The sequence below is a fragment of the Sitophilus oryzae genome, unplaced genomic scaffold, assembly GCF_002938485.1.
Source record: "Sitophilus oryzae breed Bouriz unplaced genomic scaffold, Soryzae_2.0 scaffold_186_pilon_pilon, whole genome shotgun sequence".
NCBI lineage: Eukaryota > Metazoa > Arthropoda > Insecta > Coleoptera > Curculionidae > Sitophilus > Sitophilus oryzae.
The window spans coordinates 618744-632136 of record NW_022146579.1 but is presented as its reverse complement, the minus strand read 5'-3'; the positions used below and the strand labels follow the sequence as shown (position 1 = coordinate 632136).

Genomic DNA, 13393 nt, shown 5'->3' with positions numbered 1-13393 from the left:
AGGTATCCTCAGTAGTTTACTTGATGATTATATATGTTGTAAAATAGTAATAATAATATAACCACAGAAGAAGAAAACTAAAAAAATTATATCAGTGACAGTTCATGAGTTTTACATCAAAAGTAAGACAGACTTAAATGCCCCACTCAAAAACAATGATATAATATTAAACAACCCCAGAAATCCCAGCTGGCGAAGGAGTACGACAGGGAGAACACTAGAAGAAATCTTCCGTCAACTCGACTAGACCAACAAAGGATTCAAAATAGATGGAGAATATTTTAACCGTCTAAGATTCGCTGACGACTTAGTCCTAATTACCAATAGTCCTAAAGAACTACAGGCACACATCAACGAACTAAATACAACCAGCAACAAAGTAGGTCTCAAAATGAATTTAGTAAAAACTAAAGCAATTAACTAGTAGACAGAAAAGATATTCTAATAAATAACACAACACTGGAAATAGTAGAAGAACAGATATATAGTTCATACCAAATAAGCTTTTAGTCACGTGAGTGAGCTTAATCGGCACAGCGGTGCCCACTTTTACAATTTTCTTTTAATCAAAATATTTTAGAAAACAAAAATAAATTCAACAAAACACACTACCGCTTTACCGTTCAGTATACTACCGCTTTACCGTTCAATATATTTTAATAAAGTTGCGATGAGTTTTTTACGGCTATTAATCTATCTATAATATTTATATATTATATGATATTGGATTCACGGCAACCAACAAAAAGCAGGAATGGATGACGCAGGAAACACTAGACCTCATGGATGACAGACGGAAGCACAGTGCAAACCCGATAGAATACAAACGTTTAAATGGGATCATTAGGAAAAAGTGAAAGAAAGTGAAGAGAAATAGATCTGGATGTCAACAAAATGTCAAGAAATAGAGCAACTACAAGCAAAGTATGACACCTTCAATGTTCATAAAAAAGTGAAAGAATTTACAAACAGACAAAGAAAACACCAAGAAACAATCCTAAGAGACGATAACAACGAGATAATTCTAGGAGTAAAGGCTAAGCTTGCGAGATGGAAAGAATATATCGAAACACTTTTTAATGATGACAGACCTTGTTCCCCATCACCGATAGATCACATACTAAATGAAAAGGCTCCAGCAATAACCAAAGACGAAGTTGTTCATGCAATAAAAGCGCAGAAAAGCGGAAAAGCTACCGGCCCCGATAAAATAAACGTTGAAATACCATATGATCGAGAAAAAACGGCGTCAGCGATGGCTATGAAATGAAGATCGCTGTCATTTTATATGTAAATTTATATGAGAAATATCATCGATTGTCATTTCCCAGCCAACTGGACGCCGTTTATTTTCGATCATAAGGTACTTAAACTCATTGCAGATAACGAAAGCAGAAGTCTAGATTTGCTAACAGCATTATTTAACAAATTATATAGCTCAAGCAAAATACAGTCAGATTGGCTTAAATCAACATTCGTAACCCTGCCAAAGAAACCCAACGCCTCACAATGTGATGACTATCGGATGATAAGCCTTATGTCCCATGTCATCAAAACCTTTCTTAGAATCATCCACACGCGAATCTACAAGAAGTGCGAAAATCAGATGGACAACACCCAGTTTAGCTTCAGAAACGGACTCGGAACGCGTGAAGCACTCTTCTCCCTAAATGTAATGACACAGTGGTGTAGAGACATGAATGTGAATGTATTTGCATGCTTCATAGACTATCGTAAGGCGTTCGACTGTGTTAATCATCAGAAGATGATCAAAATTCTAAGAATATCCGGAGTTGACGAACAAGACCTACGTTTCATATCAGAACTTTATTGGCATCAAACGGCTGTAGTTGAGATGAAGCAGTCAACATATATACAATAGACTAGAATAGGAAGATATAGAAATCAGACGGGGTGTTCGACAGGGTTGCGTCTTGTCTCCGCTCCTGTTTAACCTGTACTGGGAGACTATATTTAGAGAAGCACTGGATCGAATCCAGGGCGGAATCAAGTTCAATGGAATCCCAATAAACTATCTCAAATATGCCGATAATACGGTTATAATAGCCAACGACATATAAGAACTGCAAAGCATTATAGATTCCGTAGTCCACTGTAGTGAGATGTTTGGATTGCATCTCAATGTCTCCAAGACCAAACTATTGGTCTTTTCTAAGACTCCAATAAATGCACACCTGCGTGTCAAGAGACAAACAATCGAACAAGTGACCTCAATAAAGTATTTAGGAGCTAACATCAATAGTCAGTGCGACCCGAAAAGAGAAATATTTTCAAGAATTGAGCAAGCGAGAAAAATGTTCGTGAGAATGAAATCATTGTTTACAAGAGGAGACCTCAGTGCGGAACTCACAACTCGAATGGCCAGATGCTACGTCTTCTCTGTGTTACTCTATGGATGTGAGAGCTGGACACTCGGTTCACAGACCGAAAAGAGAATAAAAGCCTTCGAAATGTATGTATACAGACGGATGCTGCGAATCTCATGGGTACAAAGGATCACCAACGAAGAAGTACTCCAGCGCATGCAGAAAAAAAAGAGATACTGAACACCATCAAGGAAAGAAAAACGCAATACCTGGGTCATGTGATGAGAGGTGGTAGATACGAAATACTGCGCCTCATAATAGAGGACAAAGTGCAAGGAAAAAGATCAGTAGGAAGACGCCAGAACTCATGGCTAAAAGATTTGAGGAGATGGTTTGAACGCTTGTCTGCGGAAATCTTCCAGGCTGCAGTTTCCAGAGCCACAATTGCCATTTGAATCGCTAACCTTCGGCAGGAGAGGGCGTGATAAGAAGAATTAATCTATCTTGTACACTTCGCACTAAAAGAGGTTCTAAAATGAACAATGCTCGACTGCAAGGTCTGCTAGTAAAAATTTATAAGTTTAAAGTATCACAACACTATTTATTTAAACCAAAAACTCGCAATGCAAAACTAAATTGGCAAAACGAATGACAATGTCAGAAAATAAATAAATAAATATGGCAAGTTGACATTTTTTACCGCAGAGCTACCACCTGAATCTCCAGCGAGAAATTTAAATTCCCGTTAGTCAGATCGGCGCCGAATATGTCCATGGTTTGCAACAATGAAATGGCGTCGTCGATTACGTAACTAAAAGTTTAATTGGTATCAAATATATATTTAAATTTAAGTTATATTTATATTGTTGTTCAAGTTCATTGACAAAAACAAGTTCATTGATGTCTAAACTAAAATAAAATTGGCAATAATTCTAGATAAGATTGTACAAAAATATAATTTAAGTTTACAACAACGTTAAGATAAAGGTAGGTAGGTTTCAAATCCGCTTTGTTTAAGACTAACTTAATGGTATCATAAAGATACCATTAAGATAAAATAAAATTGTTATTGAATGTCGGTATTTTGAAGATATCCGGATGTTTCTCATAGTCCAAAGATCATTTTTTTGGTGTAATTTATATTATATGTTAATTTCTGGTTACGGGGGTTTATACTATCAGATAAAAATCAATTCGAGACGTACTACAACCGACTGACTACGAAACTGGATTCATATCAACCAATAGACCAAGCAAACGTATCAACAGAAAGAATATAATTATTCATCTAATATAATTTTCTATATTACATGAATTAAATACTTTAATATCAAACCATGAATTTAATTAAAATATACCATAAATTCTTTTATCACTATAGTATATTTATCTCGTGATAATTAATTAATTCTCTTATATCAAAAATAAAATGGTTTATTTTTCTTAAAATGTGAACTGATTAACCAAACATTTAGACGTTTGAACTGATGGGAGTCAAAAAATTTATCATCAATATTTCCCGGAGTTCAAGTGTGACTTTGACCCCCACGACTTACCAGACATTTTCCATAACATTTATTTTATTAGAGAGCATTAGAGATGTTCATTTTGAGAAATAATCGATATAATAAGCAAAACTATATACATAGTTTGTTTTTTTATTTCTTACTGAATTATTATAAACTTATATAATGGTTTTGAGAGTCTTTTTTCTTTCTAATTTAATGTGTAGAAATTGAATTACAACTTTCTGAGATTTGTTTTCATGGATTTAATTCTTTATAGTTGTTTTTAAATAAAATCAAACGGTCTTTTTGTTACTAACTATAAACTCTCCTTTAGCCAAGCGTTTTTTTTATAAGACAAACATGTGGTAATACTACAAAGACCGTTTTACGAATAAAAATCTGTCGTCTCTGAAGTTGCAAAAGATTTCTGTTAGAATTTATGTAGAGATGAGGGTAGTTTTCACCCTTCTCGTACCCTTTTTATTTTTTGTGAAGGCAAATGTTAAAGCATATTTTAGCAAAACATAGGCACCCTTTTCATTCAAATCGGAATAACGGTCTTAAAGTAAACATTTAAAGTAAAAGTATCTTAAAATATGTGTTTATTAAACGAAGCATTTTTGTATAGGTGTAACTTCTGTTCAATTTGCTTATTTTGATTCGAAAAATATGCAGCAGTTCTATGTTTACAGAAATATCCTGTATATTTTTAATTATCAAAAGGTAAGATATACATACTTCAGCTTATCGATATATCGAAAATAAAAAAATACAGGCGATGTGTATCGACATTTTCTACATTATCGATATTTTTGAGCGTCTCTAGCGAGGACTCGTGCGAAAATCTGACCCCAGCCAAATATTATTGTATTGTTTTTATTTTTCTGAAAATTCATTTCCTACACATGTTCGGTTTTTTTTCTTATAGAAGCGTTTAATGATTACAGTTGTTGTGTTAAAATTTACATTTACAAATATATTTTTAAATGTTATCATCCGTATATTATTAAGATTTCTACGGCGTATCTTTTAGTATTTTTTTTAATTTTTCTGAAAATTCATTTCCTACACATGTTCGGTTTTTTTCTTATAGAAGCGTTTAATGATTACAGTTGTGTTAAAATTTACATTTACAAATATATTTTTAAATGTTATCATCCGTATATTATTAAGATTTCTACGGCGTATCTTTTAGTTTAATTAGGTATTCATGTCAAAGAATTTTGTTTCTGTAAAACCTTTTACCTGTAAGGTAAGATAGATAAAAGACTAGAGAATGCGTGCATACACCATACACTAGAAGTTTTACCTGCGATCTCGTCATTTTTAGATCAGTTTTTTGTAATTACCATGGAGGAAGTACTGTTGTTAATGTGGAAATAATATTCGTTTGGAAATAATGAATAAATATCTCTAAACAATTTTATAAAATTATATTATTTTGTAAAACTATGTGAAAATATTAGGTTTTTAAAAGTCTCTTATTAAGGATGCTATACTATATCCTTATTATTTTTTTTGTAGCTGTAGTGTGCAGTGTAGGCAAAACGACAGTTTTATTGTAAAACTGAATGATTTCTTCAATTGTAGACGGTCCTTCGTCTTAATAAGTTAAAACGGATCGTGTTGTTCGCCCACACACGATTTTACTTGATACGTTTTGACTGAACAGGCAAGACTGACAGGTAAAACGTTATGTGTATACAGGGCTTTACAGCTAAAAATACAAAAATGACATATGCATAGTTAAGTCAGCGATTGATTAGCTATAGTCATCCATTACGATTAAGTGTGACTGAGAAAGATAATTTTTATATATTTTTTGTCTAGTTTTTATTATCTCTGATAACCTGGACCCCCGTGAAACGTGATAATATATTTTTTGTGGTATCTATGTATTAGGAAATTAATATTTATATAAGTATTAGTATATTAATCCCTTAATCCCAATGACAAGTGGCAATAGACATCTCCTATCTAAATGAAAAATGGATCACAATACCGTTTGATCGAAAAAAAACGGCGTCAAATAGGGCTAAAAAATGAAAATCGATAATAATTTTAGCGAGGTCAATTTCTAGACGTCATTTACTATAAATTGACATAAAACTTGTCAAAAAGCAACATTAGTTATAGAAATATTAAAAAAGATAGAACCCCCCACCCCGTTTGCAGATGTACAAATCTATTTCTAAAAAATTATTTTTTCTCGAATTAGTACGCCATTTAAAACTGAGTTTTACTCGATATAAAAATAAGACGAAGAATACGGGCTAAGTAAATGACGTCTAGGGCTTGACCTCGCCAAAATTGCCACCGATTGTCATACCCCAGCTGTTTTTGACACCGTTTTTGTTTTTCGATCATAATGGTATAAGTAATCAAATAAATTTACACAATCAGAATAGAGTGGTTTCCATACCATTTGGGCTGATTTTTTCCTTAAAAATCTGCGTTTAATGCCTATATCTCATTTGTTTTTCAGAAAAGAACTAACAATAAAGGAGAAAAAACTCTAACCCAAATTCAATACATAGTTAGCAGCAATAAAAATAATAAGAAAGAAAATGTTCCTGGTAAATGATTCGACTTCTTCTAGTCCCTCTCATTTGAAGAAATTTTCCACATATTAAAATAAAATTTAAGCCTTAAATATCTCATAAATGACTATCATTTAAAAAACGACAACAAACTTAATTAGAACAATCATGATTAAAAAAAGCTCGAGCTTCAATCAGCTACCTAAAGAGCTTTTTTTATTTTGTATATTAATTATCAAAAAAAGTTATTTTTACAATATATTTTTGAACGTTCTATTTCGAAAATGGTTTACATAATTAACGAATTTGAATTCTTTAAGTTTTACTACTTGTTAAAAGGACAATTTTACAAATATACAGGGTATACAAAAAAAGTGCGGCCAAAATTCCGGATGTGATTCCTCATCAAAAAATATGAAAAAAATGGTCCTATAAACATATGTCCGGAAATACATAATTTTAAATATACAGTTTGGTTAAAATATTTAAAAAAGACTTTTTTGCAATTTTCGTAAATAACATAATTTTTTTTAATATGCTCTAGGTAGCAGGGTAGCACTAAATATCAATGTTATAAAATATCATTTATTAAAAAATTTGATATTTTATGTTTTTTTTGGGGGTTTGGGTTCGTTTCTAGTAGCACTTTTGTTTTTCTTCCTATTAAACTATAATAATTATTATTATATTATACAGGGTTAGGCAATAGTGCGCCGGCTATCTGTAGCTCCTGGAATAAAAAACTTGTGAATTTTGTTTAAGTCCAAACCTGTACGAGGATGTATTTCACGAAAATATTTTAAGTTCTATAGGGTGGCTCAAAAAAGTGTGAGTGGATCGGGATGATTTTTTTAAATGGAACACCCTGTGTATTACTGCATTTTTGTCTTCCTTTCTGATCACTTTACATAATCCTAAGATATGAGTAAATATATTTTGATAGTTTTAGAGATATTAATAAATAAATAAAAAATATACATTTTTAAACCTTCCTTAAAAAAATATGATAAATATAAGAACTGCCCTGAAATCAAAACTATATTAGGTATTGATATTAGATGGTCTGTACTTACTTTGCTGTAAATATCGTAATCTTAAATCATACCGGGTGTTCAAAATTCTACGCGCTAACTTATATAAAATATAAAATAATTTTTCTTCGTTTTATTTAATGGAATATTAATTTACACGCAGTATTGTTTCATATGGCTCTTTCAACGGTAATATACGAGAAAAAACCATTGGGTGACTTTGATAAAAATTTACTGTAGAGAATGCTATGTGAAATATAAAACCGCGAATATCTGCGAAACTGTTAAAAATTATGAAATAATAAAAAATCTAAATACAAAAAATGTTCATTTTTTAATTCCCCATCTATTGGAAAAATAATATATTAAAAAACAAAGAAAAATTATTTTATATTTTAGAAAGTTTGGCGTAGAATTTTGAACATCCTGTATGATTTACAATTGCCATATTTATAGCAAAGTAAGTATAGACCATCTAAAGTAAATACCTAATATAGTTTTCATTTCAGGGCAGTTCTTGTATTTTTAATATTTTTTTTAAGAAAGGCTGAAAAAGTAATTTTTTTTTAATATCTCTGAAACTATCGAAATATATTTACTCATACCTTAGGATTATGTAAAGTGATCTGAAGGGAAGCCAAAAATGCAATAATATAGAGTGTTTCATTTAAAAAACGGTCCTTTTTGAAAACCCTTCCTTGTAAATTTAACCTAGAGAGATATTATATTAAAAAAATCCAAAAAGCCAAAAAACACGTCTATGAGGTTTTTTCAGGGGTCGAAATATACCACCCTTAAAAATATTTGCACTTATATAAAACTCACCCTGCATAAATAAACATTATAACAAAGTTACCTAAAATTTTATAAAATTCAATGGGTGTTTTAATTCGCGACATGATTTTTTAAAATTCACTAAATCCATCAAGTTTCAGCTTTAGAAACACAAAATTTTACTTATAATTAAAAAAATCCTACCTTTTTCAATTCAAGACATAATTTTCCATAATCCTAATAAATTCTTTGAAAACTCCAGGAATCACCATTCAAAACCACACATATTCCGCAAAAACAAACAAAAAAATCGCCCAAAAATGATCGGAGAAAAGCACACCGCGATCAATCCGCTTCAGCCAGCTTCACAGAGCTGCTATCGCAACGACTGGCGCGTCAAAACTGCCGCTTGCCACAGATCACCGCCAGCCTGCCAAACGAACGACAGGACAGACGCCGACTGCGATAGAGAAAGACTTCGTAACAACCGCAGCAGGAGCAGCAGCAGCAAGCCGCGGCCTGCCTAGACCGTCTGCTGGGATCGTGCCAGGTCGATGGTAAAGCGATTTATCTAATTGATGGGTCGGTTCGGTGACTAACGGTCGGCATCATCACTGGGACCGATGGAAACTGAATAGGACGCAAACTGGTTTAGAAGATGAAGGTCTACGGCCTCAAAAGCCTATATAGGAGGGTAGAATGTTATAAGATAATAATATATAAGGGGGTACCACAATATACCGCAACCAAACAAGCTATTAACGTATTTTATTTGTTCTAATACTAACCTGTAGAGATGAGCAAAACTGTGATTCTCCAGTCGCCATGGAAACTGCGATTGCGATTGTTAAGTAGCGGCGACTATACCTGCAATTGCGACTGTAATATTTACCAAACCAAATTATTCTTAAAAAATGCTTTTTCTAAATATGCCAATGAGCCATCCTCGTTCCATTTGAAAAATTTGAGATATGATTAAAAATACGATTTGGGCATCTTTAACCGACCAGGACAAAACACGAAAAACAATAGACGATCAAATCTATTTTTCCAAGGTATATTGATTAAAAATTAGTGTTTTTAACACGGCCATGATATTCTAGATTGAAATTTAAAAAACGATTTTTTTTAGCGAAAATGCCAAAAGTTGCCATATGATATGCCATTCTATTCAGAGTGTCATTTTCTATCGAATAAGATAAAAAAATATCGAGGGGGCCGTTTAAAAATCGAAAGTTGTAGTCATTTCCGGTGAAACAGGAAGTAGCCAAAAAGAATTGAATACGTCAATCAATCCTAATTTATGTCATATACTAAGATACCAAAAGTATTTTTATCAGAAGAAATAAAAAAGTTATAGAGGTGAACCACTCTTGTGAAACACCCGGTATATTATTGATTGTTGCCCTAGAAAATCAACCAAACCAATACCTTCTCTATAAATAATATCACAGAGAAAATTCAATCGCAGTTTACTATAAAATGCTTCAATAGACCACAAAATTACATTTGCAACAATATCGCAAATCGCAACTCTTAAAAATTCAAACTCGCAAATAGAAATCACAGTCCCGGTTTAAAAAAATCACAGTCGCAGCAAAATCGCCAATCGCAGTAAAATCACAAATCGCAACAAAGTCGCAAATCGCAGCTATAGTAATACTGGCTGCCTAAATTGAAACTCGCAAGTAGGAGAAATCGCAATCGCAGTTTCCTATGAGAGCCAATCGCAGGTTACAATTGCAATTTTAAAATCGCTGCGATTGAATCGCAGTTTGCGATTTTTTGCTACCATCTTTTTGGAAACACTTCGAGAATGGATGACTTTCGTCAGTTATGGATTATCTCGGAACATCCGCACAGCCGACTGACACTAACAATACTGTGTATATTTTTTTGTTTCCTGCGTTAAACCGATGTAAAGTTTTTTGACACCACTGCTTTGACTCTTACTGCTTTCTGTCCTTCCGTCAACAGGTGCGGTCTCTAACGAGAATAGTATATTACCGAGGAGGGAAATGTTTCATTATACTGTCGAGAGATTGATATTGTTGAAACTAAATCTCGAGACAATAATGAAAACTTTCCTCCGAGGTTTGTATACTATTTTATTTACAACCTGTTCGAATTCAATTCAAACGCATTTGTTTTTTTACTATTTTGATGAACACCTAGTATTAGTTTTGTAAATATGTTAAAATTATCCTACTACCTAATGTATACAAAATAGAAAGTTGATCACGAAGGGATGCTTTCACACGCTTCGCTAAATTGACCTGCAAAACACTTAAAATACAACCCTTGACGGCCATGTGTTTTTTTGTCTTGTTCGAATGGCAGATCTTAACTTTCTATTTTGTCACGAGGAGACGCCCGTGAACCCTCTCAGGCAGCATCACGCCTATTAATTTAGTCTCTGAATTGTACATTTTTCGCTAATTCTCGCAATATTACTCTCGCCTCAGTTAGATAATGTTATTTCTCTCTCTCACCTATTTATTGTAGGTATTTTATATATCAAGTTTACCTTTAAGTTAATGGGAAGCTGCAGTGAATTTGTTTAATTTCAGTTTGATTTACCGTTTTTAAAGTTTTATCATTTGCCAATATACGTGTTGTTGTTGACCCTAGTAGTTTTTTTTGCGACGTGTACTGGATCCACTTTGAAATTAATTACACATTCGAGAGTAATTTGAATATTACTCTCAATTTTGGATTTGGTGCTCTCAAGCAGTAGTACCGATACACAACCATTAATTAAAAAATTGGGACAGTATTTTATTTTGACAAAAAATAAATATGCGAAAATTTGTCATTTTCTGTTTAGGCATTTCCGTATCTATAGTTACCGGTACCAGTGGTTGTTATGGCGCAAACCTTCAAAAGCAAAACAAACAACTAAGTGGCAGTTTTGAATTTCTCGATCGCTTTTTCGAATTTATATAACATAGAAAGCCAGAATGTTGTCGGAAAGTTCTGATAATGGAGACTACTTTAATATTGGTACTCCAACTTACAGAAGCTGCAAAAAGAGCCGAAGTCAGTTTACTTCCAGAGAAAAGTAGGGGGCGATATAAAATAGCATTGAAAGTATACGAAAAATGGTGTGACGAAAGAAATTCTAAGAATATTGCTTAGGAGACACTCTTGATGACATATTTTAGCGACATGGCAAGGCAGAATGCTTGGCCATCTGCTCTTTGGGCTACGTACAGCATGATACGGACAATGCTAGAATTAAGGGAAAAGACTGACATATCAAAATATCACAAACTCGTCGCTTTTTTAAAACGCCAGAATGTAGGTTTTAAGCCAAAGAAGTCTAGCATTTTTACCTTCAACAAATAAATGTATTAAAATCTTCATTTATTATTGTTAATCTTCTGGTTTATTTTTGTTAATGTTAGATAACTATTTAATAAAGATATTACAAGAATATTTTGCTTAATTAAATGAGGCGAGAAATAACAAAAATCGATTGAGGGAAATAGGTAAGGGAAATGGATGAGGGAAACGGGTGAGGGAAACGGGTGAGGGAAACGGGTGAGGGAAACGGGTGAGGGAAACGGGTGAGGAAAATGGAAAAGGGAAGAAATGTAGATAATTTGACACTTTCAAATTTTTTAAGTCAGTAATGTCGTAAATAAAATATTTTTTTACAGATAATTTTTCATTTAAATTTATTTTTTTAATTGAGGTCTTTGAAATGCCCAATGATGCTTTAATTTCACGATATGTGACACGTCGACTTTCTTGGATGAGCTTAAGATTCTCCATACTAACGAGAAATTGTCGACTGATGCTTCATATGCTTTTTGAGCCTAATTATAAAAGATCTTCTATCTGGCCAGCATGTTTCTGATCCCATAATCTTTACATATTTCATAGACCTATATTTCCAGTGGAGATATTTTAACTTTAGTATTGCGAATAGTTGTTGTAATTCATCTATTATAACTGTACCACACACAATTATAATCAGGAAACTAGAATGCTCCAAATGTAAACAAAACAGAAATCGCTTGCGTTCTTTTGGTAAATATTTCTGTGGCTTGCACCCACCTGATTATAGTGTTGCCAAATTGAATTCTTAAAATAAAAAAAACTGACGAACATGATTTTTATAAATAGTTTTCTGATTATTAGTTTATGAGAGTGTTCGGTATATTTGAACATACAGGGTGGCGCAGCTCATTCGCCTCGGTTGATTATACGAAAACGGAAAGATGTAGAAACAAAATATTTTATGGGTACATGTGGGAAGGCAATGTGCATAATTTAAAATTATTTTGAAATATACAGGGTGTGTCAGAACTGAGATCCATACCAAAGTTATGTTTTTTCTTATGGAACGCCCAGTATTTTATTTCATTTTTGGATTCTTGGACATAAAATAAGGCATTTATTATAAGGGTTTAATATGTTTAAAAGCTTTGATTTTTGAGCTATTTAAAGATATTTAATTATGCATGCTATAATAAAAAAGTTTGTCAGCACCTCGTACATTAATTTTCAGAATTAATTCTTGTGCTGTCTTTCAAGCCAGAGAAATAAACTTTACTAAAAAACTTGATTGCTTCCTTAAATGTATACAGGGGTATTAAAAATTGCTGGTCTATTTTAAATATTTATTTTACATAAAAACTTCGATATTTCAAATACAACACCCTGTATTTTTTTAAATAAGTCAAAGCAGATTAAAATGCTCCTTCAAACTATATTAGGGTCCTATACCTATTTGGCTCAGATTTTGAATAAAAAGCGATTTTTCAATAAATGGCAATTTTCTAGTGACACTTAGTAGCTATTTTCAAAATCGACATTAGTTTATGGACTTTATTTTAATTTATAACAGGCTATTTTTATTTAATTTATCTACAATAAGGTTAATAAGTAAGTATTTATTATTTTATCAAGAAAAGTAAAGCAGTATCTGCCGAAGGAATGGATATGTTACTAGTGGTTTTATTTTGTGAGGACAATTGCTTGGGGGTTAGCCTGAAGAGTTTATGCTCAAAGATATCCAAATATGAATTTTCTTATCAAGCGTTCCTTTGAAAAACTTTTCCTATTTCGCAGAACTGATAGTGTGGTATATGAAAAACCTATTAGGCAGAAACCTGTCGTTGGAAGTGAAGAAAATGAATTTGCCTTAATTGGTTCTTTTCTAGAAAATCCAATATTTCTACAAGTCATCGTAATATAAAAAAACT

General features: G+C 32.5%; 1 protein-coding gene across 3 annotated transcripts in view; it reads right to left on the bottom strand.

Moving 5' to 3' along the window:
* Positions 1-13393, bottom strand: part of LOC115883323 — a 168019-nt gene that overhangs the window by 84372 nt on the left and 70254 nt on the right. Inside the window, exon 1 of one of the 3 annotated variants that reach the window (XM_030901667.1) lies at positions 8385-8716. The exons of the other annotated variants lie outside the window; for them this stretch is intronic. The gene's annotated coding sequence lies outside the window, so the exon portion shown is untranslated. Of the gene's footprint in view, positions 1-8384; positions 8717-13393 lie in introns of those variants that run through there. 3 annotated transcript variants of the gene reach the window in all.